The sequence below is a fragment of the Nerophis ophidion genome, linkage group LG02, assembly GCF_033978795.1.
Source record: "Nerophis ophidion isolate RoL-2023_Sa linkage group LG02, RoL_Noph_v1.0, whole genome shotgun sequence".
Taxonomy (NCBI): Eukaryota; Metazoa; Chordata; class Actinopteri; order Syngnathiformes; family Syngnathidae; genus Nerophis; species Nerophis ophidion.
In genome coordinates this window covers 81,725,952-81,738,846 of record NC_084612.1, presented here as the reverse complement: position 1 = coordinate 81,738,846, position 12,895 = coordinate 81,725,952, and positions in this window count along the sequence as shown.

Below are 12,895 nucleotides of genomic sequence, written 5' to 3'. Positions count from 1 at the left end.
TGTTTATCAAAATATAACTATAGATGTCAACATTATGTATGTGCTGAAATACTTATTTATGATTGTTTATCAAAATATAAGTATCTATGTCAACATTGTTGTGCGTACTGAAATATTAATTTATGATTGTTTAACAAAATATAACTATGGATGTCAACATTGTGTATGTGCTGAAAGATTAATTTATGATTGTTCATCAAAATATAACTATAGATGTAGACATTGTGTACGTGCGGAAATACTCTTTTGTGATTGTTTATCAAAATATAACTATAGATATCAACATTGTGTATGTGCTGAAAGATGAATTTATGATTGTTTAGCAAAATATAACTATGAATGTCAACATTGTGTATGTGATGAAAAATTCATTTATGATTGTTATCAAAATATAACTATAAACGTCGACATTGTGTATGTGCTGAAGGACGCATTTATGATTGTTTATCAAAATATAACTATAGATGTCAACATTGTGTATGTGCAGAAATGCTAATTTATGATTGTTTATTAACATATAACTATAGATGTCAACATTGTGTATGTGCTGAAATACTTATTTATGATTGTTTAACAAAATATAAGTATAGATGTCAACATTGTGTATGTGCTGAAATATTCATTTATGATTGTTTAACAAAATATAACTATGGATGTCAACATTGTGTACGTGCTGAAAGATTAATTTGATTGTTCATCAAAATATAACTATATATGCAACATTGTGTACGTGCTGAAAAATTAATATATGATTGTCCACCAAAATATAACTATAAACGTCGAGATTGTGTATGTGCGGAAGGATGCATTTATGATTGTTTATCAAAATATAACTATAGATGTCAACATTGTGTATGTGCTGAAATGCTAATTTATAATTGTTTATCAAAATATAAGTGTATATTTCAACATTGTGTACGTACTGAAATATTTATTTATGATTGTTTAACAAAATATAAGTATATATGTCAACATTGTGTATGTGCAGAAAGATTAATGTATGATTGTTCATCAAAATATAACTATATATACAACATTGTGTACGTGTTGAAAAATTCATTTATGATTGTTTATCAAAGTATAACTATAATTGTTGAGATTGTGTATGTGCGGAAGGATGCATTTATGATTGTTTAACAAAATATAACTATAAATGTCAACATTGTGTTTGTGCTGAAATACTAATTTATGATTGTTTATCAAAATATAACTATGAATGTCAACTTTTTGTACGTGCTGAAAAATTCATTTATGATTGTTTATCAAAATATAACTATGAACGTTGACATTGTGTATGTGCGGAAGGATGCATTTATTGGTGTTTATCAAAATATAACTATGGATGTTGACTTTTTGTACGTGCTGAAAGATTCATTTGATTTTTTAGCAAAATATAACTATAGATGTCAACATTGTGTATGTGCTGAAAGATTCATTTATGATTGTTTATCAAAATATAACTATAGATGTCAACATTGTGTATGTGCTGAAATGCTAATTTATGATTGTTTATCAAAATATAACTATGGATGTTGACTTTTTGTACGTGCTGAAAGATTCATTTGATTTTTTAGCAAAATATAACTATAGATGTCAACATTGTGTATGTGCTGAAAGATTCATTTATGATTGTTTATCAAAATATAACTATAGATGTCAACATTGTGTATGTGCTGAAAGATTCATTTATGATTGTTTAGCAAAATATAACTATAAACGTCGACATTGTGTATGTGCGGAAGGATGCATTTAGTGGTGTTTATCAAAATATAACTATAGATGTCAATTTTGTGTATGTGCTGAAAAATTTATTTATGATTGTTTATCAAAATATAACTATAGATGTCAACATTGTGTATGTCCGGAAATACTTATTTATGATTGTTTAACAAAATATAAGTATATATGTCAACATTATGTACGTTCTGAAATATTAATTTATGATTGTTTAACAAAATATAACTATGGATGTCAACATTGTGTATGTGCAGAAATATAATTTATGATTGTTCATCAAAATATAAGTATATATGCAACATTGTGTATGTGCTGAAACATTCATTTATGATTGTCTATCAAAATATAACTATAGATGTAGACATTGTGTATGTGCTGAAGGATGCATTTATTGGTGTTTATCAAAATATAACTATAGATGTCGACTTTGTGTACGTGCTGAAATATTAATTTGATTGTTTATCAAAATATAACTATGAATGTCAACATTGTGTATGTGCTGAAAAATTAATTTATGATTGTTTATCAAAATATAACTATAGATGTCAACATTGTTATGTTAGATCCACTATGGACTGGACTCAAACTATTATGTTAGATCCACTACGGACTGGACTCTCACTATTATGTTAGATCCACGATGGACTGGACTCAAACTATTATGTTAGATCCACTACGGACTGGACTCAAACTATTATGTTAGATCCACTATGGACTGGACTCCCACTATTATTTTAGATCTACTATGGACTGGACTCTCTCACTATTACGTTAGATCCACAATGGACTGGACTCAAACTATTATGTTGGATCCACTACGGACTGGACTCTCACTATTATGTTAGATCCACTATGGACTGGACTCTCTCACTATTATGTTAGATCCACTATGGACTGGACTCAAACTATTATGTTAGCTCCACTATGGACTGGACTCAAACTATTATGTTAGATCCACTACGGACTGGACTCTCACTATTATGTTAGATCCACTATGGACTGGACTCAAACTATTATGTTAGATCCACTAGGTAGGCATGGTTGGATGGCGTCCCGGCCTGCGTCTGGCGGTGGAGGTTTGTTGGCGGTGTGGCCTGCGGACCTGCAGCGAAGATCGGCTGCGAGATCGGCGACATGTGCTCACCTGCGCCCACCTTGGCCTTTTTCTCTGATCATCTGTTGCTCTGTTAAGAGGCAGCAGCCAGGGAAGAGAGAGGAGTTGTTTTGAAAGAAAACAATTATTTAAGAATTTAAAAAAATATTGTCAATCTGGAAGAGCCTGGCATGTCGGCGATTGGTGGTCCGAAGAACCCGAAAGCGAGAGTCTCCCACAATGTTGTTGTTATTATAGTTTCATATTCAGCTCATTATTTTGTCTCCCTTTTCCTTCTGCAGAAATAAGCCGACTAAATGACGAGACTTGTGCGATGACAGCGAGCGTGCGTGACGTCTCCGGGCATCTTTTCATCAACCGGGGCCAAGTGTAAACTTCCCGCCATTGTCAGACATCTGACTCGCAGCCCGGGAATGTTTGTGAACATAATTACCAGAGTGCCACTCATCCCGCTGCAAAATTAAACGCTGCCAATCACACGTGGCGGTGCCAGGTCTGGCTGCCCGAGCCAGGTATTACAATCTGGGGGTTGTCCTGTTGGAAGACTGCAAAGCTGAGCCACGTCTCGGGTCTCTGTTCATCTATTAATTACTGTATTTTATGGACCCTAGGGCGCACCGGGGTATAAGTAGAACTGCCATCATATTGCAGTCCACACATGTCTCTTATGTGTGACTGCCATCATATTGCAGTCTACACGTATCTCTTATGTCTGATTGCCATCATATTGCAGTCTACACATATCTCTTATGTGTGATTGCCATCATATTGCAGTCTACACATATCTCTTATGTGTGACTGCCATCATATTGCAGTCCACACATCTCTTATGTCTGACTGCCATCATATTGCAATCTACACGTAGCTCTTATGTGTGACTGCCATCATATTGCAGTCTGCACGTATCTCTTATGTGTGACTGCCTTTATATTGCAATCTGCACGTATCTCTTATGTGTGACTGCCATCAAATGCAGTCTACACATATCTCTTATGTGTGACTGCCATCATATTGCAGTCTACACGTTTCTTTTATGTGTGACTGCCGTCATATTGCAGTCTACACATATCTCTTATGTGTGACTGCCATCATATTGCAGTCTACACATATCTCTTATGTGTGACTGCCATCATATTGCAGTCGACACGTATCTCTTATGTGTGACTGCCATCATATTGCAGTTGACACGTATCTCTTATGTGTGACTGCCATCATATTGTAGTCTACACGTATCTTTTGTGTGACTGCCATTATATTACAGTCTACACGTATCTCTTATGTGTGACTGCCATCATATTGCAGTCTACACGTATCTCTTATGTGTGACTGCCATCATATTGCAGTCTGCACGTATCTCTTTTGTGTGACTGCCAATATATTGCAGTCTACAAGTATCTCTTATGTGTGACTGCCATTATATTGCAATCTACACATATCTCTTATGTGTGACTGCCATCATATTGAGTCTACAAGTATCTCTTATGTGTGACTGCCATCATATTGCAGTCTGCACGTATCTCTTATGTGTGACTGCCATCATATTGCAGTCCAAACGTAGCTCTTATGTGTGATTGCCATCATATTATAGTCTACATGTATCTCTTATGTGTGACTGCCATTATATTGCAATCTACACGTATCTCTTATGTGTGACTGCTATCATATTGCAGTCTACACGTATCTCTTATGTGTGACTGCCATCATATTGCAGTCTACATGTATCTCTAATGTGTTACTGCCATCATATTGCAGTCTACACGTATCTCTTATGTGTGACTGCCATCATATTGCAGTCTACACGTATCTCTTATGTGTGACTGCCATCATATTGCAGTCTACATGTATCTCTTATGTGTGACTGCCATCATATTGTAGTCAACACATATCCCTTATATGTGACTGCCATCAATTTGCAGTCTACACGTATCTCTTATGTGTGACTGCCATTATATTGCAATCTACACGTATCTCTTATGTGTGACTGCCATCATATTGCAGTCTGCACGTATCTCTTATGTGTGACTGCCATCATATTGCAGTCTACACGTATCTCTTATGTGTGACTGCCATCATATTGCAGTCTACACGTATCTCTTATGTGTGACTGCCATCATATTGCAGTCTACATGTATCTCTTATGTGTGACTGCCATTATATTGCAATCTGCACTTATCTCCTATGTGTGACTGCCATCAAATGCAGTCTACACATATCTCCTTTGTGTGACTGCCTTATATTAAGGTCTACACGTTTCTTTTATGTGTGACTGCCGTCATATTGCAGTCTACATGTATCTCTTATGTGTGACTGCCATTATATTGCAATCTACACGTATCTCTTATGTGTGACTGCCATCATATTGCAGTCTGCACATATCTCTTATGTGTGACTGCCATCATATTGCAAGCTACACGTATCTCTAATGTGTGACTGCCATCATATTGCAGTCTACACGTAGCTCTTATGTGTGACTGCCATCATATTGCAGTCTACACGTAGCTCTTATGTGTGACTGCCATCATATTGCAGTCTACACGTAGCTCTTAGGTGTGACTGCCATCATATTGCAGTCTAAACATATCTCTTATGTGTGACTGCCATCATGTTGTGGTCTGCACGTATCTCTTATGTGTGACTGCCATCATATGGCAGTCTACACGTACATCTTATGTGTGACTGCCATCATATTGCAGTCCACACGTCTCTTATGTCTGATTGCCATCATATTGCAGTCTACACGTATCTCTCATGTGTGACTGCCATCATATTGCAGTCTACACGTAGCTCTTAGGTGTGACTGCCATCATATTGCAGTCTAAACATATCTCTTATGTGTGACTGCCATCATGTTGTGGTCTGCACGTATCTCTTATGTGTGACTGCCATCATATTGCAGTCTACATGAATCTCTTATGTGTGACTGCCATCATATTGGAGTGTACACGTATCTCTTATGTGTGACTGCCATAATTTTGCAGTCTACACGTATCTCCAATGTGTGACTGCCATCATATTGAGTCTACATGTATCTCTTATGTGTGACTGCCATCATATTGGAAGCTACACGTATCTCCAATGTGTGACTGCCATCATATTGAGTCTACATGTATCTCTTATGTGTGACTGCCATCATATTGCAGTCTACACGTATGTCTTATGTGTGACTGCCATCATATCGTAGTCTGCACGTATCTTTTATGTGTGACTGCCATCATATTGTAGTCTACACGTATCTTTTATGTGTGACTGCCATCATTTTGCAGTCTACACATATCTCTTATGTGTGACTGCCATCATATTGCAGTCTGCACGTATCTCTTATGTGTGACTGCCATCATATTGCAGTCTACACGTAGCTCTTATGTGTGACTGCCATCATATTGCAGTCTACACGTAGCTCTTATGTGTGACTGCCATCATATTGCAGTCTACACGTAGCTCTTAGGTGTGACTGCCATCATATTGCAGTCTAAACATATCTCTTATGTGTGACTGCCATCATGTTGTGGTCTGCACGTATCTCTTATGTGTGACTGCCATCATATGGCAGTCTACACGTACATCTTATGTGTGACTGCCATCATATTGCAGTCCACACGTCTCTTATGTCTGATTGCCATCATATTGCAGTCTACACGTATCTCTCATGTGTTACTGCCATCATATTGCAGTCTACACGTAGCTCTTAGGTGTGACTGCCATCATATTGCAGTCTAAACATATCTCTTATGTGTGACTGCCATCATGTTGTGGTCTGCACGTATCTCTTATGTGTGACTGCCATCATATTGCAGTCTACATGAATCTCTTATGTGTGACTGCCATCATATTGGAGTGTACACGTATCTCTTATGTGTGACTGCCATAATTTTGCAGTCTACACGTATCTCCAATGTGTGACTGCCATCATATTGAGTCTACATGTATCTCTTATGTGTGACTGCCATCATATTGGAAGCTACACGTATCTCCAATGTGTGACTGCCATCATATTGAGTCTACATGTATCTCTTATGTGTGACTGCCATCATATTGCAGTCTACACGTATGTCTTATGTGTGACTGCCATCATATCGTAGTCTGCACGTATCTTTTATGTGTGACTGCCATCATATTGTAGTCTACACGTGTCTTTTATGTGTGACTGCCATCATTTTGCAGTCTACACATATCTCTTATGTGTGACTGCCATCATATTGCAGTCTGCACGTATCTCTCTTGTGTGTGACTGCCATCATATTGCAGTCTGCATGTATCTCTTTTGTGTGACTGCCATCATATTGCAGTCTACACGTAGCTCTTATGTGTGACTGCCATCATATTGCAGTCTACACGTAGCTCTTAGGTGTGACTGCCATCATATTGCAGTCTAAACATATCTCTTATGTGTGACTGCCATCATGTTGTGGTCTGCACGTATCTCTTATGTGTGACTGCCATCATATGGCAGTCTACACGTACATCTTATGTGTGACTGCCATCATATTGCAGTCCACACGTCTCTTATGTCTGATTGCCATCATATTGCAGTCTACACGTATCTCTCATGTGTTACTGCCATCATATTGCAGTCTACACGTAGCTCTTAGGTGTGACTGCCATCATATTGCAGTCTAAACATATCTCTTATGTGTGACTGCCATCATGTTGTGGTCTGCACGTATCTCTTATGTGTGACTGCCATCATATTGCAGTCTACATGAATCTCTTATGTGTGACTGCCATCATATTGGAGTGTACACGTATCTCTTATGTGTGACTGCCATAATTTTGCAGTCTACACGTATCTCCAATGTGTGACTGCCATCATATTGAGTCTACATGTATCTCTTATGTGTGACTGCCATCATATTGGAAGCTACACGTATCTCCAATGTGTGACTGCCATCATATTGAGTCTACATGTATCTCTTATGTGTGACTGCCATCATATTGCAGTCTACACGTATGTCTTATGTGTGACTGCCATCATATCGTAGTCTGCACGTATCTTTTATGTGTGACTGCCATCATATTGTAGTCTACACGTGTCTTTTATGTGTGACTGCCATCATTTTGCAGTCTACACATATCTCTTATGTGTGACTGCCATCATATTGCAGTCTGCACGTATCTCTCTTGTGTGTGACTGCCATCATATTGCAGTCTGCATGTATCTCTTTTGTGTGACTGCCTTTATATTGCAGTCTACACGTATCTCTTATGTGTGACTGCCATCATATTGCAGTCTGCACGTATCTCTCTTGTGTGACTGCCTTCATATTGCAGTCTACACGTATCTCTAATGTGTGACTGCCATTTTTTGAGTCTACATGTATCTCTTATGTGTGACTGCCATCATATTGCAGTCTACACCTATCTCCTATGTGTGACTGCCATTTACTGTTCACACTTATCATTACATTATTTACCAAATAAAATAGCTTCGAGGTCGGTAAGCACAACCAAAACGTATTTGAACTTATTTCAGGAGGAAGAAAGAAGAAAAGGTCTGGGGTTCAGGTTTTGAGGTAATTGCACATGTCTGGAACACCTGAGCCCAAACGGATGGAAGAAATCTCCGGACACATGCGGCCCCGGTTCACTCAAGCACCTGTCATGGCGGCCCCACATCTGCGGTTCCCCCTCCGCGCTCCTTTAAAGGACAACATTTTTCCTGCGCCAGGTCGAAAACCCGAGGGGGCGCCGGCTAAATCAATTAGACGGCCTTGACTTACTTCCCGCGCATCGCATCTGCGGGCACGTGAAGCGAGATAATTCACTCCCGCACTCGGGGGACGCGCGTGCCGACAAGTCATAAACACGAACGCACCGGAGACGTTCTGTCAGGAGCCAAACACGGGGGCCTCCCGCGGGAACGCCGAGGAGCGGATTCTTGGCGCAAACAACTCACGGACGAGAACTTTCACTTCACGTATCCACCGTTATTATTCAGTCTTTGACGTGGTTTTCACCGGAAAACCATGGACGGTCCTCGCGTTGGAGAACTTCCAGACTGCAGCCACCGCACCTGAAAGGGTGAAAATGCGTCAAAATGTGTTTGCCGACCGAGTTACAGAAAAAACAAGACTCGAATTAAATGGGCTTGCCTGTCAATTTTCCATACTTGTGCCACACCATTTCTTTGTTTTTTCCGGTTTATTTGCGTAATACTTTTGCTTCAACTTTCACCTCACTCATTCAGCTTCCGTTCGCTCCGACGTCTCACCCTTTTTTTTCTTGCTGGCCTCTAGAAGCAGGAGTTCATCTTTCAGTATGTTCAGCTTCAAAAAGATAAAGCAATGAATCCTCATTTGTCTGAAAATAGTCGTCTTCATTATTTTTTACCTAGTCTGAAATGCCGATTTTCCATGCAAGCAGTCCTTCAGAGTGTTTACTTGTGCAAGCATATAAATAATATCCTATAAGCACACAATTTATCTATTTATTTTCCGGTTTATTTGGGTAAGCACTCCATTTATGTGGGAATACCTTGGCTTCAACTTTCACCTCCCTCATTCAGCTTCCGTCCGCACCGACATCTCATCCTTTTTTTCATGCTGGCCTCTAGAAGCAGGAGTTCATCTTTCAGTATATTCAGCTTCAAAAAGATAAGCCAGGGAATTCTCATTATATATATATATATATATATATATATATATATATATATATATATATATATATATATATATATACATATACATATATATATATATATATATATATATATATATATATATATATATATATATATATATATATATATATACATATTAGAAACATTTAGAAACCAGACTTTGCAGAATTCTACAGAACTCATTAAGGACATTTGGAACCTTGAAGACAATAATGTTGAATATTCAATAACGTGGCAAATTATTGCATCCGGCACACCTTACAACAATGGTAATATAAGATGCAACCTATGCTTAAAAGAGAAACTGTTTATTATATATCATTCAGACCTGTCATCCCTCAACAAGCGCAGTGTAATCATTTCAACATTCCGCCACGGACGGAAACACCTCCTAGGTAACACATGAGCCAATCACCACACCCCTACGCCTGCCTGTACCCACCCACTCTGTGCCCTATATAAACCATTGTATGTGAATGCTTCCATTAAAATCTCCTGATGATTGAGGGAACCCCTCATGAAACAGTTCTGTAGAGATGTAGTAGTCTTGTGATTTTCCCCACACCTACATATATATATATATATATATATATATATATATATATATATATATATATATATGTATATATATTTGGGAAGCACTCCATTTATTTCAGAATAGCTTGGTTTCAACTTTCACTTTTCTCTTTCTACTCCCACGTTCCACCCTTCCTTCGTGCTGGCTTCTCAAAGCAGTAGTGCGTCCTCAGTGTTTTCAGCTTCAAAAAGATAAGGTCGTGAATCCTCATTTGTCTAAAAAAAAATAGTCGTCTCCTTTATTTGTTAGCAAGTTTGCAATGATTAGAACACAGATGTGTTTTTTTTCCGGTTCAAAAAAAACGCTCCAACTTACCCAAACTCGGGCTTCCGCTTTTCTAAAAACGCGCTCTGAGAGGTGAGATAATTGAGTGTGTGCATTAATTGTTTGCATTATCTGCTGTGTTGCATGTGAGCATCCATTCATCAAGTGAAGAGCGACGCGGGAAGAAAACAAACCAAAATACTCGGCATTAATCCCGTGTCACAGCCGTCAGGTAAGCGAGCACGCGTCACCGCCGGAGACGACGCGATGGGGCACGGATTTGTGCTGTTGACTTATGTCATCCGACTGTTTGCCTTCCAAATTAGAAGGCATCTGCCTTCAAACATATTTAGCTGCTTAATCCGTCCATCCGTTTTTTCCTTATGGCTTATTTAGGCTCTCCGTCATGGAGGCTGATGGGGGGGGTGAGGAAGGCAACAGTAGACTTTGACAGCATAGTCGGGGCTGCGTCGTTCGAAGTAATCCTTCCAATATTTTTCCAGTGGTCGTCACATTCGGGGTGGAGCCCACAAGTGTCGCCAAACCCCCCCAAAAAACAGGTCTCGTATTTTTATAATCGCCTCATATTCAAGCTTTGTCTTATATTTTGCGCAATGCGTTTTTGCCGCCCCTGCTTATGTAAATGACCCGATATTCTCGCTGTTAGTCATAATTAGATGGTGCGTATGTGTGTGCATATATGTAAGTATGCATGTGTGACAGACTCGTACCGTCGTCTTGCGGGTTCCATGTACCACCAAGGAAGGACATGACTTTGAGCAGGTTTGTCTTGCTTAATTTCAACACAAGCTTGTCTGCGGTCGGGTCTCTCTTCCGCTGCGTCTCCCGTCTCTCTCTGCGTACCCTGCCTCTCTTTTTCTTCTTCTGTATCATTTTCCTCAACTTCTTCTTCTTTGGGGGGGGGGGGCCCTCGCCGCCCCCCCACCACCACCACCACCACCTTGTCCGTGAACACCTGCAGGAGCCGGCATTGTTGTCGGCTGCTTGCTGCGAGGCCGGCCAGTGCGCCTACTAGAGCCCACAGGGGATCGTCCTCCCCCGCCTCCGGTGGTCCAGCCAGGTTGGGTGCCAAATGTGACGGACTCACGCCGTCGTCTTGCGGGTTCCATGGACCACCAAGGAAGGACATGACTTTGAGCAGGTTTGACTACCTTTGTTTTCGCTCTTCCACTGCGTCTCCGACCTCCCTCTGCTGCTCGCTCCGCCGTCTGCTTTTCAGCAGCACGTATTTCAGTCCGCCTCTTGCTCTCCGTCTCCGTCGTTGTATGTGTTTCTCTCGCCCCGCACCATCACCAGCCTCGTTCTCTCCTCCTTCTCCCCTTTTATACAGCGAGAGGAGATACATTAATCGTGTACAGGTGCGCGATCCACACACCTGATCTCGTTTGTGGCGTCGCTCCCGGCACGCCCCGCCTCGCTGCTCGCTCACCATCCCCGCCTCCTCGCCGCCATCATGGGTCGGGCTCCAGTGTACCCTGCCTCTCTTTTTCTTCTCCTGTATTAGTTTCCTCAACTTCTTCTTCGGGAGGGGGGCCCTCGCCGCCCCCAACCTTGTCCGTGAGCACCTGCAGGAGCCGGCATTGTTGTCGCCTGCTTGCTGCGAGGCCGGCCAGTGCGCCTATGAGAGCCCACAGGGGATCGTCCTCCCCCGCCTCCGGTGGTCCAGCCAGGTTGGGTGCCAAATGTGACGGACTCACGCCGTCGTCTTGCGGGTTCCATGGACCACCAAGGAAGGACATGACTGAGCTGGTATGTCTTGCTTTATTTTTCAACAAAAGCTTGTCTGTTTTTTACTCTCTTCCGCTGCGTCTCCAGAGAGTAAAATTATGTTTTAATCCTTTTCAACCTATATTCTTATTGAATAGACTGCAAAGACTAGATGTTTAATGTTCAAATTGAGAAATATAATTTTTTTTGTGTGTGTGCAAATTATCATGAACTTGGAATTTAATGGCAAAAAAGTTGTCACAGGGGCATTTTTACCAGTGTGTTACATGGCCTTTCCTTTTAACAACACTCAGTAAAGGTTTGGGAACTGAGACATTTTTGAAGTGGAATTCTTTCCCATTCTTGCTTAATGTACAGCTTAAGTTGTTCAACAGTCTCCCTTCTCATATTTTAGCCTTCAACATTTTCAGTGGGAGACAGGTCTAGACTATAGGCAGGCCAGTCTAGTACCCACACTCTTTTACTATGACCCCACGCTGTTGTAACACGTGGTTTGGCATTGTCTTGCTGAAATAAGCAGGGGCGTCCCTAATAAAAACATATTTTCCCCCAAAACCTGTATGTACCTTACCGCATTAATGGTGCCTTCACAGATGTGTAAGTTACCCATGCTCTGGGCATTAATACACCCCCATACCCTCACACATGCTGGCTTTTCAACTTTCCGCCTAGAACAATCCGGATGGTTCTTTTCCTCTTCGGTCCTAAGGACACGACGTATACAGTTTCCAAAAACAACTTGAAATGTGGACTCGTCAGACCACAGAACACTTTTCCACTTTGCTTTAGTCCATCTTCGATTAGCTCGGGCCCATCGAAGCCGGCGGCGTTTCTGGGT